The 13782-nt window shown below is 45.9% G+C and overlaps 1 pseudogene; it reads right to left on the bottom strand.

The window, feature by feature from the left end:
• Window positions 1-601: 601 nt before the first annotated feature.
• Window positions 602-9891, bottom strand: LOC135545106 (glyoxalase domain-containing protein 4-like; annotated as a pseudogene).
• Between the last annotated feature and the right edge of the window lie 3891 nt (window positions 9892-13782).

The raw sequence follows: 13782 nt of genomic DNA, 5'->3' as shown, positions 1-13782 counted from the left end.
CCGTCCATCCGCCCACCTGTCTGTCAGTCTGTCTGTCTGCCCACCTGTCTGTCCGCCCACCTGTCTGTCAGTCTGTCCATCCGCCCAAATATCTGTCCGTCCGCACATCTGTCTGTCTGTCCGTCCGTCCATCCACCTGTCTGTCCGTCCGTCCCATTTCTGTCTCTCTGCCTTTCCTTCCATTCTGTATTCCCAATTGTATTGATCAGTGACAGAACGTTCACAGATTCAGGTCTGTGTGAAAGAAGAGGAAATAGAAATTATTGTGGCATATTGTGTGTATGTGTATGTGTGTGTGTGTGTTTGTGTGTGTCAATGTGTGTGTGTGTGTGTGTGTGTGTGTGTGTGTGTGTGTGTGTGTGTGTGTGTGTGTGTGCGTGCGTGCGTGCGTGCGTGTGTGTTTGTGTCTGACACTCTCTGCTAGTGAGTCTGTTGATGTCAGGGGATGACAGTTGCTGAATGCTTGGTGAAAGAAGCACTGAAGGGGAAAGGAGAGAGAGACCTTTACTATGGTTCTTCTTCTCTCCTCTTTATATCTCTCTCTCTCTCTTTCTCTCTCTCTCTCGCTTCACAAGTGTCCATTTTCCCTGCTTTCTCCCTCTCAATATCTGCCATTCCAATCCTTCATCTCTGGGACACTGATGAGAGAAAACACAAACACACGAACACACGAACACACGAACACGCACGCACGCACCCCCCCCCCACACACACACACACACAGACACACACACACACACACACACACACACACACACACACACACACACACACACACACACACACACACACACACACACACACACACACACACACACACACACACACACACACACACACACATAGTACTAAGAGCTACGAGACTGTGTACAGGGACTCTGTGTGCTCACAGGCTACATAACTAGGACCAGACACAATATACAGGGACTCTGTGTGCTCCCAGGCTACATAACTAGGACCAGACACAATGTACAGGGACTCTGTGTGCTCCCAGGCTACATAACTAGGACCAGACACCAGGCTCCCACATAACTAGGACCAGACACAATGTACAGGGACTCTGTGCTCCCAGGCTACATAACTAGGACCAGACACAATGTAACAGGGACTACAGGGACTCTGTGCTCCCAGCCTACATAACTAGGACCAGACACAATGTACAGGGACTATGTGTGCTCCCAGGTTACATAACTAGTACCAGACACAATGTACAGGGACTCTGTGCTCACAGGCTACATAACTAGGACCAGACACAATATACAGTGACTCTGTGCTCCCAGGTTACATAACTAGGACCAGACACAATGTACAGGGACTCTGTGCTCACAGGCTACATAACTAGGACCAGACACAATGTACAGGGACTCTGTGCTCACAGGCTACTCTTTAGAAAAAGTGGTTCCAAAAGGGTTCTTCTCTGTCCCCATTAGATAACCATTTTTGGATCCAGGTAGAACCTGTCTCCGGTAAGGGTTCTACCTGGAACCCAAAAGATTTCTACCCAGAACCAAAATGGTTCTACAAAGGGTTATGGTTAGGGTTCAGCCAAAGACCCCTTTTAGGTTCTAGAAAAGTGCCTTTTTTTTCTTAGAGTATCGGTCCAGACTCTGGTGTGATGTTTTGTATCAGCAGTTGTTTTGAATTGGCATTTTGAAGTGCTATTTATATACTGTAAACATGTCTTTAGGATGTCCTGCCCACACAGATCTCATAGTCCCAACCATAACAACCTGGCCAGTCACATAAACAGTATTCAAGAAGGTTCAGATAGAGGAGAAATAGAATGGCATGTTTGTATAGATGATCCAGTGTTTTGTTTGAAGCCCATAACTAGAAAATCGCACCAGATCTTTCATATTACCTGATAGCTGATCCACCACCGTACACATACAGATGTAGGATCTTAATTTGATCCCTCTGTTGTGGATAAACATTTTCCTGCAGATAAGTGTTGTGTTTTAACATAAATTCACTGAAAACCCACCTTTTTTTATTTAACCAGGCAAGTCAGTTAAGAACAAATTCTTATTTTCAATGATGGCCTACAGTGGGTTAACTGCCTGTTCAGTGGAAGAACAAGATTTTTACCTCATCAGTTCTGGGATTCGATCTTCAAACCTTCCTGGTTACAAGTCTAACGCTCTAACCACTAGACTACCTGCCGCACCACTTTATAGACTACACGTTCAAATGTTGTTGCTGCAGGTTTATTTTGCTGTGGCAATACTGGTCAAATTAAGATCCCACACTTGTATGTAACATGATGGGATTGTCATCATATTAGAATTGGGTAATAATGTGTTAGCCTTCAGATCTAGGAGAGAGAGAGTGAGTGTGTGTGGGAGTGGGGGGGGGGTGAGGGGGTTAATAAAGCTATGGTAATTTCATAATCCTGTATAATTTTCTGCCACTCAGATTCTTGTTTTTTTGTGTCTGTGTTTGCAGTATGCTGAGGTTTAAGTGTCATTACCACCACTTTGTGTAGACCTGCTCACTTCCAGTTGTTTGCAGTACGGTGAGGTTTAAGTGTCATTACCACCACTTTGTGTAGACCTGCTCACTTCCAGTTGTTTGCAATATGCTGAGGTTTAAGTGTCATTACCACCACTTTGTGTAGACCTGCTCACTTCCAGTTGTTTGCAGTATGCTGAGGTTTAAGTGTCATTACCACCACTTTGTGTAGACCTGCTCACTTCCAGTTGTTTGCAATATGCTGAGGTTTAAGTGTCATTACCACCACTTTGTGTAGACCTGCTCACTTCCAGTTGTTTGCAATATGCTGAGGTTTAAGTGTCATTACCACCACTTTGTGTAGACCTGCTCACTTCCAGTTGTTTGCAATATGCTGAGGTTTAAGTGTCATTACCACCACTTTGTGTAGACCTGCTCACTTCCAGTTGTTTGCAATATGCTGAGGTTTAAGTGTCATTACCACCACTTTGTGTAGACCTGCTCACGTCCAGTTGTTTGCAATATGCTGAGGTTTAAGTGTCATTACCACCACTTTGTGTAGACCTGCTCACGTCCAGTTGTTTGCAGTGTACTGAGGTTTAAGTGTCATTACCACCACTTTGTGTAGACCTGCTCACGTCCAGTTGTTTGCAGTGTACTGAGGTTTAAGTGTCATTACCACCACTTTGTGTAGACCTGCTCACTTCCAGTTGTTTGCAATATGCTGAGGTTTAAGTGTCATTACCACCACTTTGTGTAGACCTGCTCACTTCCAGTTGTTTGCAGTGTACTGAGGTTTAAGTGTCATTACCACCACTTTGTGTAGACCTGCTCACTTCCATGTGCTTTCCATTCAATCTAGTAATTCTATCACTCATAGTTTCCATCTCTCCCTGCTCAAATGTGCCATTTTGCTTTTGATTCACACTCTCAGATTCTCATTTATCCGAGAGGTGAGAAGTGGAGTTGAGAGGAGAGGAGAGGAAACAGATCAGTTTTCTGATGCAGCTCTGATTGATTGGTTAAGATGGAATAGCGAATGGGAGTGGAATGTGGTAGGACAGGGGGGGGTTAAGATGGAATGGCGAATGGGAGTGGAATGTGGTAGGACTGGGGGGTTTAAGATTAATGGGATGGAATGGCGGGGGGGGTTAAGATGGGAGAATGGAATGTGGTAGGACTGGGGGGTTAAGATGGAATGGCGAATGGGAGTGGAATGTGGTAGGACTGTGGGGGATTAAGATGGAATGGCGAATGGGAATGGAATGTGGTAGGACTGGGGGGGGGTTAAGATGGAATGGCGAATGGGAATGGAATGTGGTAGGACTGGGGGGATTAAGATGGAATGGGGAAAGGGTATGGAATGTGGTAGGACTGGTGGGGGGGTAAGAGGAAATAATGGGAATGAAATGTGGTAGGACTGGGGTGGGGGTTAAGATGGAATGGCGAATGGGAATGGAATGTGGTAGGACTGGGGTGGGGGTTAAGATGGAATGGCGAATGGGAATGGAATGTGGTAGGACTGGGGGGGATTAAGATGGAATGGGGAAAGGGTATGGAATGTGGTAGGACTGGTGGGGGGGTAAGAGGAAATGGCGAATGGGAATGGAATGTGGTAGGACTGGGGTGGGGGTTAAGATGGAATGGGGAAAGGGTATGGAATGTGGTAGGACTGGGGGGGGTTAAGAGGGAATGGCGAATGGGAGTGGAATGTGGTAGGACTGGGGGGGTTAAGATGGAATGGCGAATGGGAGTGGAATGTGGTTGGTGCTATAATAAACATACTTAGATAGGTGTAGGAATGATGGGTGTCGTGTGTAGAGAGTCAGGGCTTTAGAGGTCAAATTAGTATCTGTGTGGAATGTAACTGTCCCTTAAGAAACGTTTTCAGCTTTTTTATGGTGTGTTGGTTTATGTCTGTGTTGACGAATGGTCTTTCCGCTACCCATCCACATTCAAACAAAACACACACACATCCACTCATATATTCACACACAGTTCGACATACAGCCTGGCCCAATCTTCTCCGTAAAGTACCGTGCTCTGCTTTAAACCTTTCCGAGTAACTAAATCACCGAGCTTCAGCTAGAGAGCTATATAAGACCCAAACCTTACCATACCCTGCCACCTGAGAGGAAGCTAAAGAAATTGACAAATAGGAAAGGAGAGGGAGGAGAGATATGAGGAAAAGGAGGTGAAGCACTTTCCTCTGCTCAAATCAAAAGTAGGGCAGTTTGTCTGTCTGTCTGTCTGTCTGTTAGACATAAGATATGTGGCCCAGGAGTTGCCAGGGTAATACATCTGGGATCTGGACACACACACACACACACACACACACACACACACACACACACACACACACACACACACACACACACACACACACCACACACACAAGCATATACACACACACCACACACACACACATATACACACACACACACACACACACCACACACACAAGCATATACACACACACCACACACACACACATATACACACACACACACACGCATACACACACACACACACACACACACACACACACACACACACACACGCATACACACACGCACACACACGCACACACACACACACACCCCGCACACACATAAACACACTACACACACACGCATATACACACAAACACACACACACACACACCTTTAGTTTGTGATGGAGGTTGATTGGAAGAATTGACCTTTAGTTTTCGATGGAGGTTGGTAGGAAGAATTGACATTTAGTTTGTGATGTAGGTTGATTGGAAGAATTGACCTTTAGTGTGTGAAGGATGGAGGTTTGTAGGAAGGCGCTGAGATGGGCATGCTGGCTGTTTTAAGGTGTGTTTCAGACAGACATAGTGGGCTTCCAACGGATCTATATGGAACAAGGTGTAGTCATCACTCACTGGTCACCTAAGGTGATAGACAGAGTACGCCAGACATCTGACTTTAACATATGGTAATCATAACAGATAAGGTGTATGTGTCTGTGTGTACTATATAGAGAGGGTACGTGCTCTAATCTAGTGAATGTACACGTGGAGACAGACACACACACACACACACAAATACATACACTCACAGAGAGACACACACAAATACATACACTCACAGAGAGACATACACCCCTCATATTTTACATCTGTGCCATGGTGTGTGTGTGTGTATATATGCGTGTGTGCGTGGTGTGTGTATGTGTGTGTGGGGTGTGTGTGTGTGCTTGTGTGTGTGCGTGTGTGTATGCGTGTGTGTGTGTGTGTGTGTGTGTGTGTGTGTGTGTGTGTGTGTGTGTGTGTGTGTGTGTGTGTGTGTGTGTGTGCGTGTGTGTGGTGTGTGTGTGTGGTGTGTGTGTGTGTGTTGGTGTGTGTGTGCGTGTGTGTGTGTATATGTGTGTGTGTGTGGTGTGTGTGTGTGTGTGTGTGTGTGTGTGTGTGTGTGTGTGTGTGTGTATATGCGTGTGTGTGTGGTGTGTGTATGTGTGTGTCCCTCTCTCGCTCTGTCTCTCCCTCTCCCTCTCCGTCGCTCTCTCTCTCCCTCCCTCTCCCTTGCCCCCTCTCTCTCTCTCTCTCTCGTTGTAAACTCTATGTAATGTGACTGGCCTTTGTTAAAGACATGACGGTGTTATTTAAGTATGTGGAGACCTCTCTGTAAGTGTGATGGCCTGTGTTAGACTTTCTGTTCTACTGTGTAACCTTAATTAAACTGTTTGTTTAATAGGAGGTAATTAAATACACAAACACACACAAACACACACAAACACACACAAACACACACAAACACACACACAAACACACACGCACGCACACACGCACACACACAAACAAACAGACAAATAAGCACACACATACGTATACACATCTTATATTGGTGATTAGAGTCAGTTATGAAGTGGTGCATTTGTCCCTTACTGAGTAGCAGGTAATAATGGTGTGTTAGCATTGTGTTTCTGTGCCATTGCAGGTACTAATGGTGTGTTAGCATTGTGTTTCTGTGCCATTGCAGGTACTAATGGTGTGTTAGCATTGTGTTTCTGTGCCATTGCAGGTACTAATGGTGTGTTAGCATTGTGTTTCTGTGCCATTGCAGGTACTAATGGTGTGTTAGCATTGTGTTTCTGTGCCATTGCAGGTACTAATGGTGTGTTAGCATTGTGTTTCTGTGCCATTGCAGGTACTAATGGTGTGTTAGCATTGTGTTTCTGTGCCATTGCAGGTACTAATGGCATTGTGTTTCTGTGCCATTGCAGGTACTAATGGTGTGTTAGCATTGTGTTTCTGTGCCATTGCAGGTACTAATGGTGTGTTAGCATCGTGTTTCTGTGCCATTGCAGGTACTAATGGTGTGTTAGCATCGTGTTTCTGTGCCATTGCAGGTACTAATGGTGTGTTAGCATCGTGTTTCTGTGTAATTGGCAGTACACGTGTGTTAGGCTGTATGTACTCCCCGGCTGCGCAGCGGTCAAAGACACTGCATCTCAGTGCTAGAAGTGTCACTACAGTCCCTGGTTCGAATCCAGGCTGTATCACATCCAGCCGTGATTTGGGGTCCCATTAAAACACAAGAAGACAACCTTAACCTGTTCCTAAATCATATGTTCCAGCTGTGTGTACCGAAAGACAACCTTAACCTAACCTGTTACTAAATCACTATGCACTTTACTAGGCTTTTCAATGTCAGGCTAATGCTACAAGGTACTATGACGTGATATGCAACAATTAACGAGACACACACACACACACACTTGATTTTATGTGACCCGTAAAGTGCTATCTCTAATGCTTACAGATAAAATGATGTCATAAACTACTGTATATGCCTGCACCAGAGACACACACACATTCCATATTTGATTGTCACTTCATGAAAATTCATGCATCATATATTCATCACTACGCATTAACAAACTACAGTCCAAACATTAATTAACAATACTATAATTTCTCCATAACTCACAGTCTATTATATTATTGAACTAACATGATGACGACCACCATTTATCTCTGATCTGATAGAGAGAGAGAGAGCGAGAGAGAGAGAGAGAGAGAGAGAGAGAGAGAGAGACTAAGAGACTAAGAGAGACTAAGAGTGTGTGTGTGTGTGTGTGTGTGTGTGTGTGTGTGTGTGTGTGTGTGTGTGTGTGTGTGTGTGTGTGTGTGTGTGTGTGTGTGTGTGTGTGTGTGTGTGTGTGTGTGTGTGTGTGTGTGTGTGTGTGTGTGTGTGTGTGTGTGTGTGTGTGTGTGTGTAAGAGAGAGAGAGAGAGAGAGAGAGAGAGAGAGAGAACAAATTTGTTTGCCTGCATTGTTGTATGCCTAAAGCTGTTTCCCTTTCTGTTTCTGTGTGGACATATTTTCCTTTGGGGCACCGTTGAAATGTCCCCACTTGTCAAATGTTTCTTGTTTTAGTATCCTTGTGAGGACATTTGGATCCCCCCCCCACACACACACACTCACTATCCCCAAAGGGGGTGAGTCCTTTATCTCATCGATCAAATGAATTGACCTGTTAGTAATGGCCATAATATAAACAGGCCATGCTGAAGCAAACAGATCCCTGGGTCCTGTCTCACAAACAGTGTTGAGAAGGCAGAAAGATGGAGTAAGAAGTGCACAGAAAGAGGACTGAGATAGAAGAGGGAGAGAGGGAGAGAAAGAGACAAGAAAGGATATAGGGATAGGAGAGGAAGAATGAGTGAGAAAAAGAGAGAGATAGACAAGTGATATAAGACAGACAGAGGAATATAGAGAGAGATAGAAAGAGAGTATGAGATGCAAATAACCTTTATTGGGTCTGGGGACCAATAAAACACAAAGAAAAATCAAAAAACAAAGCAGATCTCATTTGCATATGAATCAGTCCACATTATCACTTGTACTGTAGCCTTCTCAGGCTAACCAAGCCTTCCCAGGGAAGTCCAGGCTAACCAAGCCTTCCCAGGGGCGTCCAGGCTAACCAAGCCTTCCCAGGGGTGTCCAGGCTAACCAAGCCTTCCCAGGGGTGTTCAGGCTAACCAAGCCTTCCCAGGGGTGTCCAGGCTAACCAAGCCTTCCCAGGGGTGTCCAGGCTAACCAAGCCTTCCCAGGGAAGTCCAGGCTAACCAAGCCTTCCCAGGGGTGTCCAGGCTAACCAAGCCTTCCCAGGGGTGTCCAGGCTAACCAAGCCTTCCCAGGGGTGTCCAGGCTAACCAAGCCTTCCCAGGGGAGTTCAGGCTAACCAAGCCTTCCCAGGGGTGTTCAGGCTAACCAAGCCTTCCCAGGGGGTGTCCAGGCTAACCAAGCCTTCCCAGGGAGTCCAGGCTAACCAAGCCTTCCCAGGGGTGTCCAGGCTAACCAAGCCTTCCCAGGGGTGTTCAGGCTAACCAAGCCTTCCCAGGGGTGTTCAGGCTAACCAAGCCTTCCCAGGGGTGCATCCAGGCTAACCAAGCCTTCCCAGGGAGTTCTTCCCAGGGGTGGGTAACCAAGTATTCCCAGGCTAACCAAGCCTTCCCAGGGGTGGGAGTCCCAGGGGTGTTCAGGCTAACCAAGCCTTCCCAGGGGTGTTCAGGCTAACCAAGTCTTCCCAGGGGGTGTTCAGGCTAACCAAGCCTTCCCAGGGGTGTTCAGGCTAACCAAGTCTTCCCAGGGAGTCCAGGCTAACCAAGCCTTCCCAGGGGTGTTCAGGCTAACCAAGTCTTCCCAGGGGCATCCAGGCTAACCAAGCCTTCCCAGGGGTGTTCAGGCTAACCAAGTCTTCCCAGGGGTGTTCAGGCTAACCAAGTATTCCCAGGGGTGTTCAGGCTAACCAAGCCTTCCCAGGGGTGTTCAGGCTAACCAAGTATTCCCAGGGGTGTTCAGGCTAACCAAGGGAGTAAGGATTTTACGGTTTCCTTTTGTCATCAAGGCTTCAAGATCTGCCAACTGCTCCCGTGGACAGGAGAACGCTATCCGCCCGAAGGCTGTCACATGATCTACTGTCCCAACAATGTTGTGAAGCTCTAGTTTACACTGAGTTTCTGTGAATCTCATCTGCACAGTCTTCTTCTCCTCATTGCCCTCTTTCATCTTCGTCCCCAGAAGGGAGGAGCAGCCGTGTATTGATTCCTGCAGGTCAGACCCTGCCAGACACACCTTCTGAACAGGATCAGTGGGAGGCTGTTCTTTCTCCACCAGGTAGAGGCGATAACCTCCCAGGGCCTCAGCCATATAGAGGCCCTTTCCAACCCCAGTGAGGGGCCAACCAAGCAGCTTAGCATTGCTGACAGCCTGGCTAGACTGCCGAGTCAAACTGAGGAAGTTGTTGCCTAGGCGATATTCACGCTCTATAATTGTAGATGAGTTCAGCCACAAGGTCATCATCCTCTGGCCCCAACCCGACCATTGCCTTGCTCCATTTTCCATCATAGAGGGCCCTTACAAGTTGACTTACATCCTTCTTCCAACTCTTTGGGATGCAAAATCTTCATGCTGAGCACATCTCTGTAAAAGGTGACCGTTTTGCTTCTGTCACCTTCTTTGAAAACAAAATGCAAGGCTGACCTCAAAGCCAATATAACCCATGTGAGTTTGCTTATGCAGTTCACAATTATATATCACACTCAGTTTGTGTACGTTGTTTAAGGATCCTTGCAATTGATTGTCAACATAGAAAAGAAAAAAAGAAGAAACAACAGAGAAACAAGACTTTGAGAAAAAACACACGACGAGGCATGATCAATATCAATTGTTTTACTTTTCCCTTATCCTTACCACTCTTCCCTTATCCTTACCACTTTCCCTTATCCTTACCACTCTTCCCTTATCCTTACCACTTTCCCTTATCCTTACCACTCTTCCCTTATCCTTACCACTCTTCCCTTATCCTTACCACTCTTCCCTTATCCTTACCACTCCTCCCTTATCCTTACCACACTTCCCTTATCCTTACCACTCTTCCCTTATCCTTACCACACTTCCCTTATCCTTACCACTCTTCCCTTATCCTTACCACTCTTCCCTTATTCCTCCCACTCTTCCCTTAGCCTTACCACTCTTCCCTTATCCTTACCACTCTTCCCTTATCCTTACCACTCTTCCCTTATCCTTACCACTCTTCCCTTATCCTTACCACTCTTCCCTTATCCTTACCACTTTTCCCTTATCCTTACAACTCTTCCCTTATCCTTACCACTCTTCCCTTATCCTTACCACTCTTCCCTTATCCTTACCACTCTTCCCTTATCCTTACCACTCTTCTGTTATCCTTACCACTTTTCCCTTATCCTTACCACTTTCCATTATCACTCTTCCCTTATCCTTACCACTCTTCCCTTATCCTTACCACACTTCCCTTATCCTTACCACTCTTCCCTTATCCTTACCACTCTTCCCTTATCCTTACCACTCTTCCCTTATCCTTACCACTCTTCCCTTATCCTTACCACTCTTCCCTTATCCTTACCACTCTTCTGTTATCCTTACCACTTTTCCCTTATCCTTACCACTTTCCATTATCACTCTTCCCTTATCCTTACCACTCTTCCCTTATCCTTACCACACTTCCCTTATCCTTACCACTCTTCCCTTATCCTTACCACTCTTCCCTTATTCCTCCCACTCTTCCCTTAGCCTTACCACACTTCCCTTATCCTTACCACTCTCTTCCCTTATCCTTACCACTCTTCCCTTATCCTTACCACTCTTCCTTATCCTTATCCTTACCACTCTTCCCTTTACCCCTTCCCTTATCCTTACCACTTTTTCCTTATCCTTACAACTCTTCCCTTATCCTTACCACTCTTCCCTTATCCTTACCACTCTTCCCTTATCCTTACCACTCTTCCCTTATCCTTACCACTCTTCTGTTATCCTTACCACTTTTCCCTTATCCTTACCACTTTCCATTATCACTACCTTCTTCCTTATCCTTACCACTCTTCCCTTATCCTTACCACACTTACCCTTATCCCTTACCACTCTTCCCTTATCCTTACCACTCTTCCCTTATTACCACTCTTCCCTTATCCTTACCACTCTTCCCTTATCCTTACCACTCTTCCCTTATCCTTACCACTTTCCCTTATCCTTACCACTCTTCCCTTATCCTTACCACTCTTCCCTTCCCTTATCCTTACCACTCTTCCCTTATCCTTACCACTTGCCCTTATCCTTACCACTCTCCCCTTATCCTTACCACTCTTCCCTTATCCTTACCACTCTTCCCTTATCCTTACCACTTTCCCTTATCCTTACCACTCTTCCCTTTTCCTTACCACTCTTCCCTTATCCTTACTCTTCCCACTCTTCCCTTATCCTTACCACTCTTCCCTTATCCTTACCACTTTCCCTTATCCTTACCACTCTTCCCTTATCCTTACCACTCTTCCCTTATCCTTACCACTCTTCCCTTATCCTTACCACTCTTCCCTCTTCCCTTATCCTTACCACACTTCCCTTATCCTTACCACACTTCCCTTATCCTTACCACTTTCCCTTATCCCTTATCCTTACCACTCTTCCCTTATCCTTACCACTTTTCCCTTATCCTTACCACTTTTCCCTTATCCTTACCACTCTTCCCTTATCCTTACCACTACCACACTTCCCTTATCCTTACCACTCTTCCCTTATCCTTACCACTCTTCCCTTATCCTTACCACGCTTCCCTTATCCTTACCACTCTTCCCTTATCCTTACCACTCTTCCCTTATCCTTACCACTCTTCCCTTATCCTTACCACTTTTCTTATCCTTATCCTTACCACTCTTCCCTTATCCTTACCACTCTTCCCTTATCCTTACCACTCTTCCCTTATCCTTCCACTTATCCTTATCCTTACCACTCTTCCCTTATCCTTACCACTCTTCCCTTATCCTTACCACTCTTCCCTTATCCTTACCACTCTTCCCTTATCCTTACCACTTTCCCTTATCCTTACCACTCTTCCCTTTTCCTTATCACTTTTCCCACTACCTTTTGCTGCCTTGACAGCAGTAACAAATTATCTCAAGCGAAAACTCTTCTTCACATTCAACTGATCTAACCCCACTGTCTTCCTTATCCTTACCACAGCTGACCTCAACATCAAAGAAATTTGTCAAATTGACAGATTTCCCCTTAAAAGTCTGATCCCTTATCCTTTACCTGGGGTCAGGTAGTCTATGGTTACCACTAGAGGAGGTAGGTAGCCTAGTGGTTAGAGTGTAGAGGAGGTTCCCTTAGTGGTTAGAGTGTAGAGGAGGCAGGTAGCCTAATGGTTTCCCTTATCCTTACCAGTGGTTCCCTTAGGAGGCAGATAGCCTAGTGGTTAGAGTGTATCAGATAGCCAGGGGTTAGAGTGTTATCCTTACCAGGGGTTAGAGTGTAGGTGGTAGGTACCAGTGGTTCCCTTATCAGGTACCACTCTTCCCTTAGCCACTCTTCCCTTACCTGGGAGACTAGCACTCCTAGTGGTTTCCCTGGGCCAGTATCCTTAGATCTCCTAAACTACCTGGGAGACTAGCCTCACCTGAACCCCTCCTTCCCCATCACTTAGTGGACATCTCTTCCACTACCTGGGAGACCACTCCACCTGATCCCCCTCCTGTACCCCATTACCGTAGTGGACATCTCCTCCACTACCTACTCGCTCCACCAGAACCTCTTCCTGTACCCCATGACTTGTACTAGGCATCTCCTCACCAGTCTGGGGAATTCCTTACCATCTGTCCCTTACCTCCTACAACAATATATTTCTGCTGCATAACAGATGCTATGTTCCCTCTGGTACAATTTGCTGCCTCAGTGCCCTCAACAGGACAATTGTTCCTAAGCAACGTGTTCTTGACATTCTACCACTGTCGGTAACCCCACATGTATTCTACGGGGAACACCTGCACCTCTGCCTTCAACATCAAAGAAATTTGTCAAATCCCCAGACTCAAAACACAGTTGACTACCCCTAGCATAAACCATATACATTCTACTGTCATAATGACTCTTTAAATGATGGTTAGAGTCTGTAGAGGAGGTCCAAAAACATAAACACCTGTGGTTAAGAGTTTAGAGGTGGTCTTTGAAACAACATAACCTTGGTTAGGGTGTAGAGGAGGTAGGTTGCCTAGTGGTTAGAGTGTAGAGGAGGCAGGTAACCTAATGGTTACCCTTGTAGAGGAGGAGGTAGCCCAGTGGTTTAATTAAGAGTATGCCATGCTCAACCATAGATCAACAAGACACTCTTCTTTAGAGGAGTCGCCCTGCTCAACCATACGATCAACAGGACACTCTTCTTTAAGAGGAGGCAGCTCAACCATACGATCAACAAGACACTCTTCTTTAAGAAGTACACCAGTGGATAACCAGACGATCAACAGGACACTCTTCTTTAGAGCGTGCTCAAC

Source organism: Oncorhynchus masou, chromosome 9 (genome assembly GCF_036934945.1).
Source record: "Oncorhynchus masou masou isolate Uvic2021 chromosome 9, UVic_Omas_1.1, whole genome shotgun sequence".
Taxonomy (NCBI): domain Eukaryota; kingdom Metazoa; phylum Chordata; class Actinopteri; order Salmoniformes; family Salmonidae; genus Oncorhynchus; species Oncorhynchus masou.
Note: the sequence above shows the minus strand (reverse complement) of the source record. Positions and strands in the feature narration are given on the sequence as shown.